The sequence below is a fragment of the Prunus dulcis genome, chromosome 6 (genome assembly GCF_902201215.1).
Source record: "Prunus dulcis chromosome 6, ALMONDv2, whole genome shotgun sequence".
NCBI lineage: Eukaryota > Viridiplantae > Streptophyta > Magnoliopsida > Rosales > Rosaceae > Prunus > Prunus dulcis.
The window spans coordinates 18,745,973-18,764,025 of NC_047655.1; the positions used below are offsets into that span (position 1 = coordinate 18,745,973).

The window sequence follows — 18,053 nt, forward strand, 5'->3', positions numbered from 1 at the left end:
TGAGGTGTTCTTAGCTATTTGCTCCAATAATTGTACACATTCATTGTTCGAAGTGCCCCCTCTCTTGGCCTTTGCCTCCTTTCTCCCAATAGGTCTTGGTGGATGTGTGAGTGGTGACTCCGTTTCCATTGGGGAGTCCAATGGCGAATCAGTTGATGGTGAATCGTGGAGCGGTGTCTCATTCAACACAACCGTTGGACCGGTGGGAATAATTTTGAATCTCGAACAATCCTTCACAACTTCCCAACATTGGAAATGCATGAAACTTTTTTTGCCTTGCCCCATGGCACCGAACCACATTTGTGCTTGTATGATCTATTAAAAATAAATAATTGGAAGTGCAAGAAAAAAAAATTATTATGCAAGAAAATATAAACTATTTTGAAATGCAAGAATAAAATTGATTATGCAAGAAAATATAGACAAATTGGAAATGCAAAAAGAAAAAAAAAAGATTATGCAAGAAAAAGAAATAGAATATGCAATAAAAAAAATTACATTAAATTTATTAAAATGACAATTATAAATATTTTACCTCATCGGATAGATTTTGACCGCTTCGAATGTTCTCCCTTGCTTTTGTCAAGGCATTTCTCCATTTCCCTAACTCTTTATTCAGAAGTTTCCATCTACTAGACAAGGCCATTTCGGTCCGAATGGAACCCGATCTTTGACAAAATTCTCCATGAATTTTGCTCCACATATGATGGAACTTCATCTCATTGCCTGTGATAGGGTCATGACTAACGTTCACCCAAGACTGACACAATGCAATATCTTCCTGAGTTGACCACGAGCCTTCGGTTTCAACAGAAGATGCCATTTGTTTTTTATTTATACAAATGGAAAGTAGTAGAAAAAATGTGACTGGAGAGTAAAAAATATTAGAAGGAGAAGAGTTTGTATGGAGACTTGGTGTGGGAAGTGAAAAATGTGAGTGAAGAGTAAAAAATATTGGATGGAGAATAATTGTATGAAGATTTGGTGTGGAAAGTAAATAAAATGGTTAGGTATTTATAGGGAAAAAAATACAGAATTTTTGGGTATTTTTTCAAAAAAAATTTCAGAATTTTTTCGAACTTTTTTAGCCAAAAAAGAGAGGATCGTCGAATTTCTGGAAAAAAACTATCGGAGCGTCCCTATTGCGGCACGTGGCACTTGCCCGTTGGGTTCTATCAGGGTTGACGTCAGCGCGTGTAATTCACGAGCCAACGGTAAAAAAAAATTTGATTTACCGTGCGCTTACGTCACAAAACTCGGGTTGAAACCCAGACGGAACTTGCCCTTGGGCCTGCCTGGGCTGGTGGGACCCAACAGTTGCTCGGGCTGCTTCTCTCACACTGGAGCGCTGTTGGGCTCGCCGGGGGGCCTTTCCTTTGATTTTGGTCTCGCGCAGGAAATGCTTTAAAAAAATCCAAAAAAGTAGCACTAAACTGTTTTCTCTCAAAATTTGATTAAGTATGAAAAATGGACTTTCGAAATATTAAGATTATTTTATGATAAAACCATCATATATTATTCAAGTTCATATTTATTTTTAAACTACAGATTATTTTATTTTATTATCTAGGTTTTTCTAAAATTAGATTATTATTTTTATTTTTATTATACATTATTATTATCAAAGTATACATTTTTCATTATTTGTAATAATTTTAGCCTTTAAAATTCAGAATTTAAAAAAAAAAATTAGGAGAGAAATTAGCAAAAAAATACTTGAAATATTATTATTATCAAATTGTCCTACCAAACATGTTTTCACTATTTTTATTTTCTGAATCTGTTTTCTAATTAATTTACTAGATGCATTTTCAAATCCTGAAAATGCAAATTCATTTTCTCGTTTTCATTCTCATAAAACATTGGCTTATTTACTGTAGCACCCTTGAAACTTTGGTCAAATCTCACTTTGCTCCTCGAAAGTTAAAATGACCCATTTAACCCTCTTGACAATGGTTTTGTGTTCCACTTTGCCCTATGTTGTTATCTCCATTCATAACTTCATCAATTTTGTTGACGTAGCAGGGTTATTTTCGTATTTTTACCACAAATGATGATGTGTCATGTACATGATCCACTTTTTTTCTGAAGTGAAATAACATATTTATAAAAATAAAAATAATATAATTAAATAATGTATTTTCTATTTAATTAAAAAAATCTCTTGTTCTTCGTCTCTCTCTCAACCTCTCCCCTTCTTCTTCTAACTTCACCATCATACCACAACCACCACCCAATACAAAGCTATCATCACCACCACCACTCCAACCCCACTGGAAAATCACCCACATGCACCACAGTATAGTGCACCCATCTTCAACCCCGCAAAGATACATCATTGAAAATCACCAACGGAAAAACCCTCTGAGTAATGCTTTTGGGATTTCAACCTAGAGAATTTATCAATCGTCCATGTGAATGCTACAGACACAAGCTCCCCAACTTGCTCTGCCTCCATTTTTGGTCTAACAACCCAAAAACAATAAATAAAAGAAAAGTCACCATATTATAACAATAATAAACACCAAAAATCACACAACATAGCCTAATTTAGAAAACCCATTAACTCAATCATATAGGGCAACACATATGATGCTACAAACAACATTCTCTTATACTACACACCGAAATAAATGTGGACAAAATTACTCTGCTTATTTTCTGAAGCATTGCCCCATTTTTATTTTATGTTGGCGTTGATTTTGAGTTTTGAAGAAAATGTTCAGTGATGAGGAAAAGCAAATGGGCGGACAAAATCTGATGCCATGTAGATTGTCTGCAACTTCCACTTATGGAATGGCTCTGAGGATCTTTGAATTTTGTATAATTCTACTTGTAGGCCCAGATCTAGGGCTTTCTTGGCCCAAGCTGCAGAGGTCTCAAGCAAGCGAAGAATGGCCGGGGTTTGAGCGGCGGCCAAGGTGTGGAGGCTGGGAGCGCTTAGGACACGAAGCCATGGTCGTGCTCAATGTCAACGACAACAAAATCGTAGCCGGAGAGGCCATCGATCTTGGCGAGGGTTGGGGAGAAGGAGATAGGGTAGTTGTGGTAGTGGAGATGTGGTTGGAAAAGGTGGTTGATTTGATGGGTGAGGAGGTGGCGGTGAGGTTTAGGGTTTTAACTGGTGGCTGCTTTGGGTTGCGTTGGGTTGGGTGGTGGTTGTGGTCTGATGGTGAAGTTAGGGGAAAGAGAGGGCTTAGAGAGACTGAGAGAGATGAAGAAGAAGATATTTTTTTAAAATTAAACAGTAAGAGCAACTCCACCCATTTGCCCTTAGCCATGACAAGGGGGAAGCTAGGGCAGCTACTATTCACGTGAATAGTGGCTGCCCTTGCAAATAGTATTTTGTGTTTCCACCTATTGCAATGGCAAAGGGCAATCACTATTCAGTTTTTTGTTTTTTTTCACAAATTTTTTTACCTCAATAATTAATTTGGATAATATTTACGGATAAGATTTCTGGGTTCCTAAGTGTCAAGACTATTCATAATCGGATAAAATTTTCAGATAAGATTTTTGGGTTCAAATTTCCGATGAATTTCAAAATTCGAATTTTAGATAATTTTTCGGTTCAATTTCGGATGAATTTTAAAATTCAAAATTCAGATAAATTTGGGTTCAAATTTAGGATGAATTTCAAATTTTAGATAAGATTTTCATCTAATCAAATCAAGCCACGTGGCATCTCTATCTTGCCAAAATTTTTCTATAAAATCAGAGGTTCAGCTCATACCTCTCACACCACATCTTTCTATATTTTCATTTCTCAGAGTTTAGAATTCATACTCCATTCATTCTCAATGGAAGATTTTAGGAGATGCTTGGAGAGGCAAGAGCGAGAAACAAATGAGAGAAACCGTAGAGCAGATGAAATCAATATGTTGCAGAGAGAAGTCGATGAACAAGTTGTCATAGCAGTGGCTTTGCAAGATGAAGAGAACCAAGGTCGCCGCCGTGGTTCACAAGTCGGCCGCCGCCGGAATGTGGACAGACATAGGCATTCTCGGGGTAAGAATCTTTTGGAAGATTATTTTATCCCAACTTCTTTGTACTCTGATGTTGATTTTCGAAGGCGATTTAGAATGCAACCTCATTTGTTCAATAAAGTCATGCATGATATTTGCAATTATGATGCATACTTTGTTCAAAAGTGTGATGCTGCTGGGGTTTTGGGGCTTCTTCCGGAGCAAAAGCTTACAGCTGTTATACGAATGTTGGCGTATGGAGCATCTGCTGATCAGGTGGATGAGATTGCCCGGATGGGGAAGTTCACTACGTTGGAGGTTTTGGTAAGATTTTGTGATGCAGTTGAAACTCTGTACACTAGGGACTACCTGCGTAGACCTACTCCCAGGGACCTCCAAAGGCTTCTACAAAAAGTCGAAGCTCGAGGATTTCCAGGAATGATTGGTAGCATCGACTGCATGCACTGGCAATGAAAGAATTGCCCAACTGCCTTGCAAGGTGATTATGGGAATAGAAAAGGCCAAAAAAGTATCATCCTTGAAGCCGTTGCTGGCTTCGACACATGGGTTTGGCATGCCTTCTTCGGAGTTGCCGGATCCCAAAATGACCTCAACGTGCTGGGTCAATCCCCGGTCTTCAACGATGTTTTGAGAGGCCAAGGCCCCAATATCACCTATCAAGTCAACAATACAGTCTACCAGACGGGGTATTATCTAGCTGACGGCATCTACCCGAGGTGGACCACATTTGTCAAATCCATTCAAATCCCCGATCCCAGAAGTAAAAATTATTTGCTACCTATCAAGAAGGATACAAGAAAGATGTCGAAAGGTGTTTTGGCATCCTTCAAGCTCGGTGGTTGATTATTCGAGGTGCGGCCCGTATGTTTGATGAGGAGATCCTCAGAAGCATTATGATGACTTGCATCATCCTCCATAATATGATTGTGGAGGATGAGTACGATTATGATGCTTTAGAGGTCTACGAACCGGATCCAATGAACACGGCCTTGACACGGATTTATGAAAGACCCATGGGGCCAAGTGGAGAACCGTTTGAGCCGGAACCGTTGGTGAGGGATGGTCGTTTCATGACCTGGATGATAGATCGATATACAGAGATGCAATCTTCGTATATTCATGAAAGGCGTCAAGTTGACTTGATGGAGCATCTATGGGCGGTGAAAGGCAATGAAGATGAATGATGAAGCATAGATGCTTTGGTTATGTTTTATTTAGTTATGGTTTGGTTGTGTTGTTTTTTATTTATTATGGTTTGGTTGTGGTTTGTTATTATTATTGTGCCTTGTTTGTAGTTTTTTTAATTTTTTTAATTATGTTTTGTTTGATGTATGGAATATGTTGAATAAAAAGGTATTTTATTGAATGCTTTGTTTATTAAATAAAGAAATCTAATACAAGTCATTAAGAATTACTACTACTAAAATAAAATACATGAATTACAACAACTTTAATAGAAAACATGAAAAATACAAATACATAAAAGGTATGCCAACTAATTTAATGGTTTTCATCATTTAACCAATCCGTGTTGCTAGGCCCATCATCCTGAAAAAGTCTTCTTCGCATAACATCCCTTCGTTCTAGCTTCCAAAATTGTTTTGTTTCTGGGGACATATAGCTTGTATCCATCGCCATGGTTTCCCGATCCATCTTGTACATATCTTTTTTGCATAAATACTCCTTTTCTCGTGCATACTCGGCTTGAATTGCCATCTCGTTCTCTTGGTGTTTTTGCTCCATTTCAATTCTTACTTCGTTCTGCATTGCAATTTCCTCCAAAAATTTTGAATTATTATTGCTCGAATACCCGCTTTCTTTGCATTTGCAGCCTTTCGGCCAATGGGCCTCGGCTCCTTTTCGATGGGTGAGTCTTGACTTATAGGGGAATCGAGAGGTGAATTCGATGTCGTTGAATCATGAAGTGGCGTCTCGTTTAACACAACGGCGGGACCTGTGGGAATAATTCTAAAGCGCTTGCAACATTTCACCGCCTCCCAACATTCAAAATGGTTGAAACTTTTTTTGCCTTACCCAGTTGCACCAAACCACATCTGTGCTTGAATAATATATTTAAAAAAAAAATGGAAATGCAAGAAATATTTAAAATATATTGGATATGAAAGTAACCAAAAAAAAAATGGAAATGCTATTAACCTTACAAATAAATTTAAAGTGCAAGAAATATTAAGAAACAATTGAAAATGCAAGAAATATTAACAAAATATTGAAATTGCAATAAATATTAAAATATATATATATATATATTTATATATTAGGACATTAAACTTAATAAAACGAAAATTACAAAATAGTTACCTCGTTACTAAGATTTTCCCCGCTTCTATGGTTGTACATTGCTTTTGCTAAGGCATCTCTCCATTTTCCCAACTCTTTGTTGAGAATTTTTCACCTACTAGACAATGTCATTTCCGTCCGAGTCGACCCCGGAATTTTTTCACAAAATTCGGCCTGAATTTTTTTCTACATATGAAAAAATTTCATCTCATTGCCTGACACGGGGCAATGAAAAACTTGGAGCCAAGCCTCAGACAAGGAAACATCTTCCATGGTGCTCCACGCCCCTTCGGTTTCGGTAGAAGAAGCCATAAAGATAAGGACTAAAAATACAAAGTGAAAGAGAGGAAAATGTTGAGTATAAAGAGTGAATAATAGTAGAAGTAGAAGAAAATGTATGAGGATTGGTGTTGAAAGTGAAGGGTATTTATAGGTATTTATAGGAAAAAAAAATCATAATTTTTTAGTATTTTTTTTCATAATTTTATTGCCAAAAAAATGCCAGCCGTTAGATTGGAGGAGGAGAAGTAGATCGGAGCGCTGGGGGCGTGCCACGTGGCTTCTACCTATTGGAGCTTACGCAGGGCTGACGTCAGTGCACGCGAGTTTTTAATTTCATGCGCCAATGATAAAAAAAATTCAAACCGAGCGATGACGTCGTCACCCCTCAGGCTCGAGCTCGGGTTAAACTGGCCTGAGGGCCAGCCCGACTTCATGGGTCCCACTCCCAACCTGGACCTGGGCTCCTCGCTGGAGCGTCGTTTTTTTTTTCTCCCCCCAGCCTTGGGCTTAGCCCTCCACTGGAGTTGCTCTAATTACATTATTTTTATTTTTATTAATATGTTATTTCACTTCAGCAAAAAAAAGTGGCCATGTACGTGACACATCATCATTTGTGGTAAAAATACGAAAATAGCCCTGCCACATCATCAAAATTGATGGAGTTATGAATGGAGATAACAGCAGGGGCAAAGTGGAACACAAAACCATGGTCAAGGGGGTTAAGTGGGCCATTTTAACTTTCGGGAGGCAAAGTGAGATTTGACCAAAGTCTCAGGGGGCGCTATAGTAAAATAAGCCTTAAACATTCTCCAAAAACGTTACCGAACGGGCCCTAATGTTTTAAATGATATTTTTGGAAGTTTATATGTTACATCTTAAATCATTAAATACGATTTTATGAGATTTTAGTATAAAGTATACATTGACTTATTGAGGTATCAATATTGGTATAAATTGTATCTTATACTAAAACTAGATTATCATATTTTGATTTGTTGGCAATTTAATTTTCTAGTATTTTTAATTGAATCCAAATGGGGGTACTTCTTGATTTACATTGTAAACTTAAGTAAATGGAGTAATGTAAAAAAAAAATTAAAGTAGAAAGACAAGACAATGGGTGAGCCTGCATGGTTAGAGTCAGGCCCTAAGCAAGTCTTGTTGGGTGAGCCATGAGTTTCAAATCCTAAACCCAAGCCATACCCAACCTTAGAACATGCTAGGTTGAGTAGGCCTAACCATCAGGCCAGACTAAGCTTTGGCTCATCGGGGCTCGGGCTAAATGTGATCCCCACTCCTAGAGACAGAAGCCCATAGATCGTCTTAATCAGGAGGCCCATTTTATTGTTTACTCCAGTCTTGTAAAGTGACTTCTCCATTGTCACCTTGAATACTTTGATATAAGAAAAGTCATCCCCACTAGCGCCTTCTTCATCTGTTTCTCTTTCGATGGGATATTGAACAAAATACTATGTTTGAAAATTCGAATAATTAATTAATTACTTATAAAGGGCCTCAACACAAGTTGTGGCTGAGAATGCCTATCATTGCTCTAGTGTTTCAATGAGAAATTGATTATAGTAAAATAGAATAGATTATCCAAAGATAAAAAGAAAGTCAAAAGATAGGTTATACAAGAAATATGCTTACTCGTATCACATACTCATCATTAGGGGTGGTTGCGGTTCGGTCACTGCAACTTTTCAATGAAACCGTGAACCGACCGACATATTGCGGTATACCACAATTGTCAGTATATTGCGGTTGGTATACTGCAATTGTCGGTATGCTCAGCTTAAAAAAAGAGTATGCTCATGCTTAAAAATACTACTGAAATAAGTAGAACTTTCTATCATTGGCAATTATTCTTTAACTCATATACGGAGATAATGAATTTTATTATTAAAAACCAATACAATCCACAATCCTGTTAATGCACAATTAATCAACTAAATAGTTGATTGCAAGCTAGAGATTATCTCGACTAATACACTAATAACAACCTAACAAAATTACCAACACAGCTAATGAGTTTGCAATACTAATTGAAATCCAGGTTCTTACTAGATAAAAGTTTAATTATTTACTACTTAAGTTATACTAGAGAGAGAGAGAGAGAGAGAGAGAGAGAGAGAGATTCATCTAAATGATGAAGTCATAACCTTTGTTAGTTAATATAAAATAATTATAAGTACTTATTTTAATAATTAATTATATTATATTGCAGTTTGTGGTATACCGCATTATTTGGATATCCACAATCGCAACCGCATATCATGATCAGTTTTATAAATCGCATATTGTGGTCGGTTTTCTTGATAGGTCGATTTAGATGCAGTAAAACCTTGGTCGGTATTTGCAATTTTTCGATCTAAAATGCCAGCATCGCAATTAATTTTGGTCACCCACTTATTATTTTTTTGCTAGTGATTTTGATAACTAAGGTTGTGTTAGACTATACCTCATTCTTGACCTGTTCTTGGTATTATTTTATTTCAATGAGTCCAACAACATCTCCCATGATGAAAAATATATGGCTCCGCTTGTTCCTTTTGCTTTCAATAGTCCTATAACTATGATATGAAGCCAATAATATAACAAACTTAATTAATAATACAACATTAGAGTCGCAGTAGCTCGTAAATAGATACACGCACTAGAGTAACATTCCAACAATTTATTCTTTAATAATTATACAAACAACAACTAACAAAACTGGTCTAGTCCTTTGGTGGAACTTCTCATTCCTCAAGATTTGCGTTGGAACTTACATCATCTATTAGAGTGTGAGCATTTTAATGCCTAGTAGGGTACTAAAACATCCCCCTTAAAGCCAACTATCACTGCTAAACAAAGTGGCATGCATCAAACAATTACCAGGTAAATAAGTTATGCATATGTGATGATGTCATGAACTCACTTCCTTCTAAATCGACTAATTCATATTTTAGGGCATCAACCTACATGTCTCATACCATACATTTTACCACTATGGCTCCAAATACCCTAAAATATAAATTATTGTCCATCCGTCCCATACCCCATTTTTCATTTGTTTACGAATTTCTCAACTTTCACTTTTTATTAAAGGGCCTGCTCCCATCACCTGAATATATTCAAGTCATGCTCCTGTCACTTGAATATATTCCACCTTTTTAACTCTTATATATATATATATATATATATATATCTAAGGCCTTCTCCCACCCCTTAGATATACCTCGAACTACACACAGACCCAACACAACTGTATTTATGGTCCATATATAATGCAGCTCAAACATGCATTTGCTAAATAATAATAATTCAAACAAAAACAATAGTATTTCAAGTTTAATCACATGAATAGTAATATTCATCCAATGTTAAATAATATTTATAGAGCAATATCAATAATAATATTCATCGAACATCATATAATATTCATTAAATATTCATCAAACAATAACAATAGTATTCACCTAAAAACATCTACCAAGCAAAACAACAAAAATATTCATATTTATAGTATTATATGTCGGAGCAAATATTTACATCTCCAATCACGGCGTGCCACGTGGAAAAGAAGATTATATCTTAAATTAATTAATTGGACTAGTTTATCTAGCCAATTAATTAATTGGGATAAATATCTTAATTAATAGGATATTATCTTTATTTAATAAGATAATCTCATTAATTCAGATATTATCCTAATAAAGAGAAGATAATATCATTAAATCAGATATTATCTTCAATAAAGAGATATAATCAAGTCCGACTCGATCACTACGAACTTGGGTAGCGAATAAACTCAGCATATTCTCTACGAAACCTTAGCCCCGAGGCTCCTATAAATAGACGACCTTATTCATCATTCAAGGTACATCTAAACCTGAGAAAAATACCCGAAGCTCTCTCTCCCTCTTCACTCTCCATATTTTCTCCACATGGCTCCGACCACCACACACGGTTCCGGCCGCCCGGTTCACAACATACATACAACTCCGTACCCTTTGCTTAGCTATTGTTTTCCTACAAACACTCGAACTGACTTAGGCATCGGAGGACCTTTGGCCAACACCTTACGGGTGTGGTATATTTACTCCAATCTTTTTTACAGGAATCAAGGAACGGAGAGAAGGAAGATTGAAGGTTGAAGGATCTAGAAGCGAATATTCTCCCGTGAGATTATTTGCACAAACACTATATATAAGCACCAAGATTAAAAGTGATATAGTCTAATCATTGGGGAAAAAATTAGGGACCCTACCTCATGTCCAAAAAGCTTAAATGATGAAATTACCCTTCAGAGGTTGTCGAGTTCCCTCTTGTTCCTTAGAATTTTTTTTCATTTCTTCCTCCTATGCTTCCTTCTCTTCCTCACCCAACTTCCATCTCCTCCCCTCTCCCCCTTAAAAATAATATCCTAGAGTAATCATCATTATTAGCTTAGACTAGGTGATTCAACCCTAATATGTGGACAACTCACCCTTAATTGAGATCAAAATCTGATTTTGAAGGGAAGGTATAAGGGAATAGGGTAGAAATGAAGGGAGAAGCATGGGTTTTGCCTACATGTTGCAATATTATTTTGTTATTTTTATAAATCTCATAATTAAGGTCAAATAAATAAATAAATAAATAATTTTTTTCCTAGATGTTATATCCTACCCTTTTTATAAAAAAAAATTCATCCTCGAAATTTGAACGTACCTAGATTGTTAAATAGCTCTAGATACTTGGTGCGCATTTCGGATTCCAACTCCCATATCATCTCCTCGGTGTTTCCGCGGCGCCATAAAACTTTGACTGATGGAATGACCTTTGTACACAAAATTTGCTCCTTTTAATCCAGTATTTGAACATGCATATCCTCAAATACCAATTGCTCATCTATTTCCAAATCTTCCCAATCTAAAACATGCGTTGGTTTTAGCTCGTATTTCCGCAACATAGAGACATGGAAAACGTTATGAATACTTGGGAGTTGAGGAGGTAAGGATAACTTATAGGCTATTTCTACAAGCCATTCTAGGATCTCGAATGGTCCAATAAATCGCGGTGCTAGTTTCTCAAACTTTCCGAACCTATTCACTCTTCATGGGGAGACTTTTAGAAAAACATGGACATCCACATTAAATCACAATGGCCTCATTCTCATATCATCGTAACTTTTCTGTTAACTCTGTGCTGTCAATAAGTGTCGCTTGATGATTTTTACATTTTCAGTGGTCTCTTGAATAAACTAAGGGCCTAACAGCACATTGTTGCTAAATTAAGCCCAACACAAAGGTGATCTACACGACCTTCCATAGAGTACCTCATGGGGTGCCATCCATATACTGGCCTGATAGCTGTTATTGTAAGTGAATTCTGCTAATGGAAGATGATCCTCCCAGCTTCTGCGAAAGTCTAGTATACACGCCCTTAACATGTCTTCAAGGATTTAGATGGTTCTCTCCGATTCTCCGCATGTTTATGGATGGAATGAAATGTTAAGATTAAATTTTGTTCTCAATGCATCTTGTAAACTTTTCCAGAAATGTGAGGTAAACTTAGAGTCTTTGCCGACATAATTGAGATAGGAATCCCATGTAGTCTTACTATGTCTTTGATATACAAATTTCCAAGTGTTTCAGTGGTATCGGTTATCTTAACTACGAGAAAATGTGTAGACTTAGTTAAGCGATCCACAATGACCCAAACTGAATCGCGACCCTTTGATGATCGTGGTAAACCCGCCACAAAGTCCATAGTGATGTGATCCAATTTCCATTCAGCTACGGGTAAAGGTTGAAGCAACCCCGATGGTTTTTGGTGTTCAACATTCACTTATTGGCAGATAAGACACTTTGATACAAATTTTGCTATATCTCTCTTCATACCTCTCCACCAATATTGTCGACAGAGATCATGGTACATTTTTGTATTGAAAGTGTGGATAATGTAAGCAAAATAATGGGCTTTATAAGGGATTTCATTTCTTAACTCTGGAATTTTAGGTATGTATATCCTCCCTAAATATCTTAGTCCCCCATCATTGTGAAGTTTCCACTTTTCCAATTCCCCTCGTGCTGCAATCTTATTTCGCACTAATGTTGACAGTCGATCATCTTGCTCTATTTCAATCACTTTCTCCTTCAAAGTGGGTTGTATTTTCAAGTTATACAAACAAATTCCATTATCACCTGTTGTCACGAGTAGATCATAATCACAAATAGTCTCCATCATATTTTCCTTCTGCATTTTTAGACTCGCTACGAGATCTTGAGCCTTTCTGCTTAAAGCATCTACTACCACATTTGCTTCCCCCACATGATAATACAACCCAAAATCATAATCCTCCAAAAATTCCATCTATCTTCGCTAGGGGTGGGCATTGAAACCAAAGAATCGATCAACCGAACCAAACTGGGCTGGAAAAAATAAAAAAAAATTGTGTTGACCAAAATGTCAAACTCAATTCAAAAAACCGAACCAGACCGGTTCCAATAGGTTCCCGTTTCGATTCTATACCCCAACAAATCAAATCCGGCCGAATTAAAAAATATATAATTTTAATATTTATTTATTTCCAGTGCTATATTTTTAATTTAATAACTAATATTTACCCAAGTTCAATTTCAAAACATCTCTCTTTTATAGCCCAAATATTTCTTTTTGTATGAAATTGGATAATTTGTTAATTTTCAAGCCAAAAAAATAAAATTTTAGTGGAAATTTGTATTAAAAAAATAATTTGAAGAAATAATAATAATCATAATCCGGTTCAAAACAGAACCAGACTGAAACTGGTTCAACCCGAATTGGATAGTTTATGAATTTTTTTGTTAAAATCGGACCAATTTGAGGAGAAAATGAGCCCAACCAGGACCGTTCCCACCCCTAATCTTCGTTGTTTCCAGTTAAGTTCCTTCTGAGTAAAATGTACTTGAGACTCTCATGATCAAAATATAATTCAAACCCCCACTCACCATATAAGTAATGTCACCATACCTTCAAAGTATGAATAATTGCTGCCAATTCCAAGTCGTGGGTAGGGTAGTTCCTTTCATGAGCTTTTAATTGCCTGGATTGTACACCACAACTCTGTCTCGTTGCATTACTCCTCCTCCTAGTCAATGCAATGATGCATCATTGTACACTTCATAGCCTACCTCTATTTCCGGAATGATAAATATCGGGTGGTCAATCTAGTTTTTAATTCCTGAAATGACTCATCACACTCACTGGTCCAATCAAATGTCACCCATTTTTGGGTCAACTTGGTCATTGGGGCAGCTAATCGAGAGAAATCCTTTATAAATCTACTGTAGTATGCTGCCAATCCCATAAAACTTTGTATTTCTGTGACATTTTTGGGTGAACGCCAATTTAGTACTGTCTTTACTTTAGAAGAATCTATTGCAACACCATACTTGAAAATTGCATGTCCTAGGAATTTCACCTATGTTAACCAGAATTCACACTTACTAGACTTGACGTATAGTTGGTGCTCCCTTAATGTTTGCAACACAATACGCAAGTATTGTTCATGCTCCTTTTGGGAGGTGGAATAGATAAAAATGTCATCTATGAATACTATCACGAATTGATCCAAATAAGAGCGAAACACCCTATTCATTAAGTCCATGAATACTGCAGGAGCATTTGTAACTGCTCACAACCCTATTCCCAACTGCTCACAACTTTCCAAAGGTGACCAAAATACCCAAGTACTGCAAAAAATGGGTATTAAAGAATTAGCCTCTTAGAGTCAGATCAGACTGCCTACATACACAACATGCAGCTAGGTATGCTCCTCAGAATCGGAGTTCACACAAGGTGGAACAGTATGAGGTCCATCATGCACGAGCTTAGCTGACATCTCACCCTCTGGTATCATCACTGGCTGTACGGCTATCTCCAGATCAAGTGTTGCCTGCTCCTCAGCAAACTCAGCAACCACAGTTTGATACATAAGGTCTAAAGTCACATCGGTCATAACAAACTGATGACCAACCATTACATTCATCTCAAAAGTCCTCATCTTATGCTTAACTATCTGTCTCTGTGTCTCGAGAGCAAGGTATGGCCTAGTCAACACGGCAAAACTAATCTCATGTAGAAGTAACTCTCTCCCCAGCTGATCAACTTGATCAAAGTATGTGGCCAAGTCCAAAGGGACTGCTCTTTCAGGTCCTACCTCGTAACCCTTGTACTCATCTTCACCCTGAATGGGATCCATTTGTCTCTGTTAAGAATTTTTTTTTTCTTTTAGAGGTTAGTATCCAATCAAAATAGTTAAATAAATAAATAAATAGTGTCATTTTTCGTATGTTCCATTTACTTCAAAATATAACTCTTTTAAGAAAAACTTATTTTTGACTTAAAGGCAATGAAGGATCTAAGTTTATTTATCCCAAATGTTATAAACTAGTTTAAGACGCTAAGTTCTAAATTAGGCACTAAATCTTAAGGCTCTTTGTAATACCTTTCTAATCTAAAGCTCTGATACCAACTTGTCACGCCCCGATTCGAAAATAGAGATGATCTCTGAATTAGGGTACGTATCATACCATCGTTATAGAAACAAAACTCCTTTAACTTTGATATGATAGAAATAGAGCCAATAATATTACAAACTTAATTAATAATACAAAGTCAGAGTCGCTGTAGCTCGGAAATAGATATACCCATTAGAGTAACATTCCTGTTGATGCTCAAAATGGTTAGGGCAAGGTTGAGTCCAATTTAGTGATGAGGTGTGATGGATGATGGATGAAGGTGAGGACCTTCACCAAGTGGGTGAGGATTTGGGCAAACAATAAACATATAGAAGACAAAATATATGTGGTTCACCCGAATGATGGGCTACGTCCACAGAGAAGGGTGTTCTCATTATGATAATGTTTGTTTACATTTGTACAAGGGGATTAGACCCAAATATAAAGATAACAAGTGAGAAGCCCAGCCCAGAGATGGATCCAGAAGAGAGAGCTCCTTTCTCAGGGGGGAGTAGTCTTTTTTTATAGGTGAGGGGAAGTCTTCATCTCTTGTAGTTTTCTGATGTGGGACTCCTTTTGCTTTGCTTAGAGTTGTGATTTGTGGTGATGCTTCTTTGGCTAAGGTGATGACCTCTCAAAGCATGGCACTCGGATGATCTAGCCTAGCTAGTTGCTCGGTCAGTTATGGTACAAACAGTAGTCCCTCAAGTTCTCGAGTAAGAAGGTACTTTTTGGTTAGGGACTTGTAATTTTAAGTGCACTGGCCGAGCAACACCATAGTTCATCTTCCAAGCTATATAGTGCACTGCCCATAGTCCCCCAAGTCCCCAGGTAAGAAGGACATTTGGAAGGGAGAGAACTTGGCATGAGGGTGCCGAAGGTGAAAGGGTTGCCAAAGGCACAAAGTTGCATGTCGCTGGGTAAAGTGGCTGGGCACGGGGGGTACCGAAGGCATAAGACTGGCGTGTTGCAAGACAAGGTGTCGAAGGTGTAAAACTTGCATGTCTCAAGGCGATGTGCCTAGGCACGAAGGTGCCAAAGATGACACAAAGCGTACATGTTTGTAAGGCAATGTAACTACGCACGGGGGTGCCGAAGGTCAAGGGAATGCCGAAGGCACAAAGCTTGCATGTCGCAAGGCGTTGTGCCTAGGCACGAAGGTGCCGAAGGCGACACAAAGCTTGCATGTCGCAATGCGATGTGGCTAGGCACAAGGGTGCCGAAGGTATAAAACTTGCATGTTGCAAGGTAATGTGCTTAGGCATATGGGTGCTGAAGGAGACACAAAGCTTGCATGTCGCAAGGCGATGAGCCTAAGCACTAGGGTGCCAAAGGTGACACAAGCTTGCATGTTTGCAAGACGATGTGCTTAGGCACGGGGGTGCCGAAGGCAAATGGAGTTGCCAAATACACAAAGCTTGCATGTCGTAAGGCAATGTAACTAGGCACAGGGGTGCCGAATGCGACACAAAGCTTGCATGTCGCAAGGCGATGTGGCTGGGCACGAGGGTGCCGAAACACAAAGCATGCATGTCGCAAGGCAATGTGGCTAGGCACTGGGGTGCCGAAGGCGACACAAAGCTTGCATGTCGCAAGACATTGTGCTTGGGCACGGGGGGTGCCGAAGGCAAAGGGGGTTGCCCAATACACAAAGCTTGTATGTTGCAAGGCATTGTGCTTAGGCACAGGGGTGTCGAAGGCAAAAAGGGTTGCCAAAGGCACAAGGGTGTTGAAGGGAAAAAAATGCATTATTATTATTTAGGAAAGAATAATTATAATAGCTTTTTTTTTTCTTTTTTTTCTTTTGGGTTCCTTGTGGCTATGGCTCGATGTTTCGGCAAGTGGGATGGGCTGGGCCATATGGAGCTAGGCATGGTCTTGGCTTCGGCAATGGTAGAGACCCGTGAGCACATCACTTTGCCTGAGCAAATCCTTTGTCGTTCGGCAAGCAAGAGGCTGGGACCATGGTGGCCAAAGTTTGGGCTTTTGGCAAGGAGGCTGGGCCGCTTGAACTTGCGTGAGCCCAGGTGTGGAGAGGAGGGCTTGGCAGGTGGGCCATGTACATGACCATTGCCGTTCGGCAAGGGGGGCCAAGACTGAGCAAGTTGGGCTTCGTTAAGATATTTTGGTAAAAAAGGCTGGGCCTTCGGCAAGCTTGACTTCGTGTTTTTTGTGACCCTCCCTTCAATTCTCACACGGCCCTTGCCGCTCGGCAAGGGTAGGCTTGGTAAAAATTCTTCAGCTCGTGGGTCTTTTGGCAAGGTTGGCCTTCGAAGCCCTTGAAAGGATTTTGTGAGTTGGACGAGGCTTTGGCAGCGCGTTGGAGGTTTGGCAAGGTTCTGGGTCTTTGGTTCTGACATTCGGAGCCTATGGATTTGACAAGGGCAAGGAGGGTCGCCAGCTTCTCCATCACTTCTACATAGCCCTTGCCGAACGGCAAGGGTCCTGAATTTTTTTTTTTTTTTGAGGCCTTTGTGTTTCTCTTAGGTGAACCAAGACTGCTCGGCAAGATGGGAGAAGACTTTTCAAGTACCAAGCCACGTTCAACGACTCTGCCGATCGGCAAGGATCGCAAGTATCCTCAGTGGCCTTTGAGCTCTGAACACCATGTGCACGGAACCTACCGTTCGGCATAGAAACTGGTTCGGAAAAGAGGCTTCAGAGCATAACAGCATTGGCAAAGGAGGGTCAGACTTTCGTGATGGCTAGGTCCTTTGCTATTTTTGTGAATAAGCATTTATTTCTGCTCAACCCTTGCCGAACGGCAAGGGTGGATTGAAAATTTTTGAGAGCCTGTGGTGTCCTCGGCAAGAGGGCTTGTGAGGTTTTGGCTTGGGTTGCGTAGCAATCGTTTGGCAAGGTGTTTGAACCTTCGTCATTGGCTGTGCTGAAGGAAGGCTGCTTCGGCAAGCAGCAAGGTCTTCGTGGTGGCTTGGGTTCGAATATAAGGAGGTCAAGTCTTCGGCAAGGGTGTGGTTTGTTGTGATTGTGAGCCGGGCAGGGCAGCCGTAGTCTTGGC

General features: G+C 38.7%; 1 non-coding gene across 1 annotated transcript; it reads left to right on the forward strand.

The window, feature by feature from the left end:
- The first annotated feature begins 2,590 nt into the window (after nucleotides 1-2,590).
- On the forward strand, nucleotides 2,591-2,672 carry LOC117633290. Its single transcript, XR_004586603.1, has one exon. It is a non-coding gene; the product is annotated as a small nucleolar RNA R16 (small nucleolar RNA).
- The last annotated feature ends 15,381 nt before the right edge of the window (nucleotides 2,673-18,053 follow it).